Source organism: Neophocaena asiaeorientalis, unplaced genomic scaffold, assembly GCF_003031525.2.
Source record: "Neophocaena asiaeorientalis asiaeorientalis breed wild unplaced genomic scaffold, Neophocaena_asiaeorientalis_V1.1 scaffold371, whole genome shotgun sequence".
NCBI classification, from domain to species: Eukaryota; Metazoa; Chordata; class Mammalia; order Artiodactyla; family Phocoenidae; genus Neophocaena; species Neophocaena asiaeorientalis.
This window is the reverse complement of record NW_020172369.1, coordinates 5,926,476-5,932,338: the sequence shown is the minus strand read 5'-3', so window position 1 is coordinate 5,932,338 and position 5,863 is coordinate 5,926,476.

The following is a 5,863-nucleotide window of genomic DNA, read 5'->3' as shown; positions in this document are numbered from 1 at the left end:
TGTCCCCTGCATCGGCAGGCGGACTCTCAACCACTGCGCCACCAGAGAAGCCCTCTTTATATTATTTATATTAGAAAATCTAGAACACAAAGAATATGTAGTACTTAAAATTTTTTAATATATAAAGCCTATGTACATATGTATGTATGTATAAAACTATCATGCAGGGACTTCCTTGGTGGCACAGTGGTTAAGAATCCACCTGCCAATGCAGGGGACACAAGTCCAAGCCCTGATCCGGGAAGATCCCACATGCCATGGAGCAACTAAGCCCATGTGCCACAACTACTGAGCCTGCGCTCTAGAGCCCATGAGCCACAACTACTGAAGACCGCGCGCCTAGAGCCCGAGCTCCACAACAAGAGAAGCCACCGCAATGAGAAGCCACCGCAATGAGAAGCCCGTGCACCACAACGAAGAGTAGCCCCCACTGGCCACAACTAGAGAAAGCCCACACACACAGCAACGAAGACCCAACACAGCCGAAAATAAGTTAATTAATTAATTAATTAAAAAAAAGAAATAAACTTAAAAAAAACATAATGCATATGAAGACATTTAATACATAGCTTGGAATCAGAGGCTACTAGCACTAAAGGAAACACAAGGTATCAGCGAGTCCAGCCACCTCATTTCACAGACAATCACCATACCTGCTTCTCACGGCCACATGATAGGCTGAACAGCGATTTAAATACAACTGCCTCAAAAGGTGGAAAGTAGAGAGAAACATTATTTTAAAACTTAAAAGTAAGGACATAGTACAGTAGAATAACAGAAATATTTAGGAAATCTGGGTTCTATGGTCAACTCAGCGACTAAATAACTAAAAAATCTTGAGTAATAAGTCTTCTAACCTCTCTAGGTCTGCCTTCTCATTTGTAAATGAAAAGACTGGATACCTACCAAGTTGAGTAGTAGGAATTCCTAAATATTCTAAAATATAAAAATGTTTTTTTAAAGTAATAAACTATTGAAAAGGGAAGACAAATCCTACCTAGTCCCTTTTTAAACATAAACAATAACAAAAATAATGAAATGCTCTATGTACTTTACTTCATATTAGTTAGCAAGAAAAACATTTCATCATGTGTCTTCTCTGACAAGTAACTTAAAAATGACTCCCTTCTATATACAGATTGCCAACAAACACATGAAAGGATGCTCAACATCACTAATCATTAGAGAAATGCAAATCAAAACTACAATGAGGGGCCTTCCCTGGTGGCACAGTGGTTAAGAAGCTGCCTGCCAATGCAGGAGACACTGATTTGAGCCCTGGTCCAGGAAGATCCCACATGCCACGGATCAACTAAACCCGTGCGCCGCAACTACTGAGCCTGTGCTCCGCAGCAAGAGAAGCCACCGCAATGAGAAGACCACGCACCACAACAAAGAGTAGCCCCGGCTCTCCGCAGCTAGAGAAAGCCCACCCACAGCAACAAAGACCCAACACATGCAAAAATAAATAAAAATAAAATAAATTTATATATAAAAAAACTACAATGAGGTATCACCTCACACCAGTCAGAATGGCCATTATCAAAAAATCTACAAACAATAAATGCTGGAGAGGGTGTGGAGAAAAGGGAACCCTCTTGCACTGTTGGTGGGAATGTAAATTGATACAGTCACTATGGAGAACAGTATGGAGGTTCCTTAAAAAACTAAAAACAGAATTACCATATGATCCAGCAATCCCACTACTGGGCATATACCCTGAGAAAACCATAATTCAAAAAGAGTCATGTACCACAACGTTCACTGCAGCTCTATCTACAATAGCCAGGACATGGAAGCAACCTAAGTGTCCATCAACAGATGAATGGATAAAGAAGACGTGGCACATATATACAATGGAATATTACTCAGCCATAAAAAGAAACGAAATCGAGTTATTTGTAGTGAGGTGGATGGACCTAGAGTCTGTCATACAGAGTGAAGTAAGTCAGAAAGAGTAAAACAAATACCGTATGCTAATATATACACATGAAATCTAAAAGAAAAAAGGTTCTGAAGAAACTAGGGGCAGGACAGGAATAAAGACGCAGACGTAGAGAATGAACTTGAGGACATGGGGAGGGGGAAAGATAAGCGGGAACGAAGTAAGAGAGTGGCATGGACATATATACACTACCAAATGTAAAATAGATAGCTAGTGGGAAGCAGCCGCATAGCACAGGGAGATCAGCTCGGTGCTTTGTGACCACCTAGAAGGGTGGGATAGGGAGGGTGGGAGGGAGATGCAAGAGGGAGGAGATATGGAGATATATGTGTATGTATAGCTGATTCACTTCGTTATAAAGCAGAAACTAACACACCATCATAAAGCAATTATACTCCAATAAAGATGTTTAAAAAAAGATATCAGAATGAAATGTTTATGTATTACAAAAAAAAAAGGACTCCCTTCTATTAACTGTGCTGCAACAACTTCAGTTTCCTCAACCCTAACCAGTAAATGTTATGCTCGTAACAATGTTCTTTTAGTAAAATTAATGGATTAGTGGTTCAAGATGGCAGAATGAGTACTTACATTTCTCTTTTCCCTTCCTGAAATTCCATTCAGATGGTAAAATGAACGAAAAAATTACAAACCCTCAGTATTAAAGAGAAGAAAATGGAGACAAAAAGTATATGAGATTTCAACAACTATTTAGTGGACTGAGAACATGTAGAAGGGTGGTAACTAGTGAAGCAGAATGAAGGAAACTGCAGCTAAAAACACATGCAGTATGAAAATAAGTCAATCTATTCTGAAGAATCCCATAAAGGTGCTGGACTCCATCAGGCCAGGAATTATAGAAAGCTGGAATGAGAAGAGAGGCTGAAAACAAAGGGAATAATTAAAAGAATACAGGCAGGGAAGGCAATTTTCTGTCAAGCACAGAACAGCTGGCAGAGAAGGCCAAGCGCACAATACCTAATAATAAGGCATTTATTGCCCTGGCAAAATAAATACAATAAACTTTTTTTCTCTTCTCTAAAAAACATAATAATAATTGAATAAATTGTCTAGAGAAATAAGTTAGGAGGGTTGGTTATGCAGCAATAGGTAACTTAGCCCATCAGGAAAGAAAAGAATCGAAATGACAGGTCTTTGGCAAGGTATCAGCAATTAGCAAGGCCTGGAGTAGGAGGGCGGGCTCCTGAAGGCTCTGAAGTCAAACCGCATGGTTCACGTCCTGGCGGTACCACTTACCAGCTCTGTGGTTGGGGCAATGCACTTAGACTCTCTGTGCTGCTGTTTACTCACCTATAAAATGGGGTTAATAATTATACCTATTTTACAGGGTTGTTGTGAGGATTAAATAAACACATGACTATACGTAAAGCTCTCAAACTGTGCCTCTGACAGGGCAAACACCTCCTAAAATGTAGCTTTAAACAAAAAATTAATCAATTTCTTATAGACCCAGTCACCATCAAGTTTTATGGATAACCCTAGTAGTTTTCAAACAGAACAATTTTGCCTGCCCTCCCTCTCCCCACCCCCCAATCCCCCTTCTTCCCCGGGGACATTTGTCAATGCCTGAAGACATGTTTGATTCCCATGACTGGGGATGTTACTGGAATGCACGGGGTAGGGGCCGGGGATGCTGTTAAACACCCTACAATGTACAGGGCAGCCCCCACAGCAAAGAATTATCTGGTCCGAAGTGTCACCAGTGCCAAGACTGAAAAACCCTGCACTCAGCAGACCCAGGAGCACACGGCAGGCCAGGTATAGGAGCAATGTCCGTTGCATTTAGGAAGATCTAGGATGGAAGGCAAGACAAAAGATTAAGGGAGTGAGATCCTAAGACAGAACGGCTGCCAAGTATGCTCCACAACAAGAGAAGCCACCGCAATGAGAAGTCCGCGTACTGCAACGAAGAGAAGCCCCTGCTCGCTGCAACTAGACTAAGCCTGCACACAACGAAGACCCAACAAAGCCAAAACTAAATAAATGAAATAAATAAAGTAAATATTGGAAGATGTGTTCAAAAATTTCTTAATGAAGGGGCATTATCAAAAAAGTTTAGAAACCTTTATAATAGAGGTATATCATAGTAGCAGGAGAATAATTATGCCGGATAGGGAGAAATATAGTTACAAGAGGGGACTGGATAACCCGAATGATTTGCATGATTTTGCTAATTTATAGCCACAGAAATTGACGATATATGTGGGAATGGATCCTAAGGATACTGGATCAGGGTGAGAGGAAGACAGCGTTGCCTTGAGCCAAATTTACCAATATAGGCTCACTAAGCAGAGATTCAGATACAATACATTAGCTTAAATGGCTGAGAGTGATAGGCTATACTAGATGAAGCTGAAATACCAGAACTTCCTCAGTATACCACAAAGAAAGGTATCCAAAGGCTTGAAGTGAATGGAATGCTGGAGTGAATTGACTGTTTATGATCTGTTCACCACTCCTTACTATGGCCCCCAAGAGGATCTATTAGATACTCACTTCACCAAGGCTAAGAGAAGTACCTGTGTGAAGGGAGCACCAACATTCCTGAAAGCTGTGTGGCAGTGATTCTCTGTAGGCCAGGACTGACCGTGAGAACTGCTGCCAACAAGAGCTCCCTGAATTCAATGCAGATAATGTGGCAGGAGTCAAGCCAGCACTTACTAGCCAACAACATGGTGGGCACCGTTATCATGATGCAGCAGAGCCTAACAGCAATCCAACTAATCTGACCCGTAGAGCTCTTTGGTGTCGGCTGGTTGGTTATGGTGTCCTTAGAAATAAAATAGATGGGAAAACTCTAGTTCTAGAGAACAGAAGTCTGACTTGAATACCACATATGAATATCAAGGCCCCTCAACCAATTCCCAAAGTTGAAGCAATTCTCAGACACCAAGCCTTCTGAATGAAGAGGAGCTTATGTCCCCTCGAGGAAAGATCCCACTACAAAAGCAAACATTTGTATCACCCATCTTCCTTCTAGCTTTCCCAAAAGGAGCTGTGGCTATTTACCAGAATGTTCACTGAGGAAGGAAAAATCATCAGACCTTTCAGGGATTATCTGAACTGATGCTAACTCTTCAAGAACCAACTCAATGCCAGTCAGAACAGGGGCTTACAGAGATCACATGATAAATGGAGTTTTAGCTCAGCTCTATCCCATGAACCTGCTCTATAGTTCTCTCCCTAGTTCCAGAATGCACAACTGGAATAGGTATACTCAGCAACCGACAGGATCCCTACACTGGTTCCTTGATCTGTGGAGTGAAGGCTATTAAGGTACAGAAGGCCAAGTAAAAGATGAATTTGTTTGGTAGGTAGTAGAACTTCCCCTACCTACCAAACAAGTAAATCAAAGGCAATACCACATTCCTAGAGGCATTGCAGCCATTAGTGCCACTATCAAGGACCTGGAAGATGCACGGTGGTGATTCCCACCACATGCCCATTCAACTTGCCTATGAGGCCCTGCAGAAAACAGACAGGTCTTAGAAAATGACAATTTATTATCATAAACTTAATCAAGTGGTAACTCCGATTTCAGCTATTCCAGATGTCATTTCACGGCTGGAGCAAATCAAATATCCTCCAGCACCTGGTATGCAATAATTATCTAACAAATGCTTTCTTTTTCTAGACCTGCTAGTAAAGACTATATACCTCCAGGTTACATTAATTCTCTAGCTCTATGCCATAATCTAGTCTACAAAGACTTCGATTGCCACTTCATTCCACTGGACAGCATGCTGCTCCATTTCATATGCTGATTAGACCTGGAAGCAGAAAGCTGCAACTCCTCCTGACACATGGTAAGACACATATATGCCAGTGGGTGGGAAATAAATCCCACAAAAATACTGGGCCTTAGTGAAATTCCTAGGGAGCCAATGGTCTGGGCTA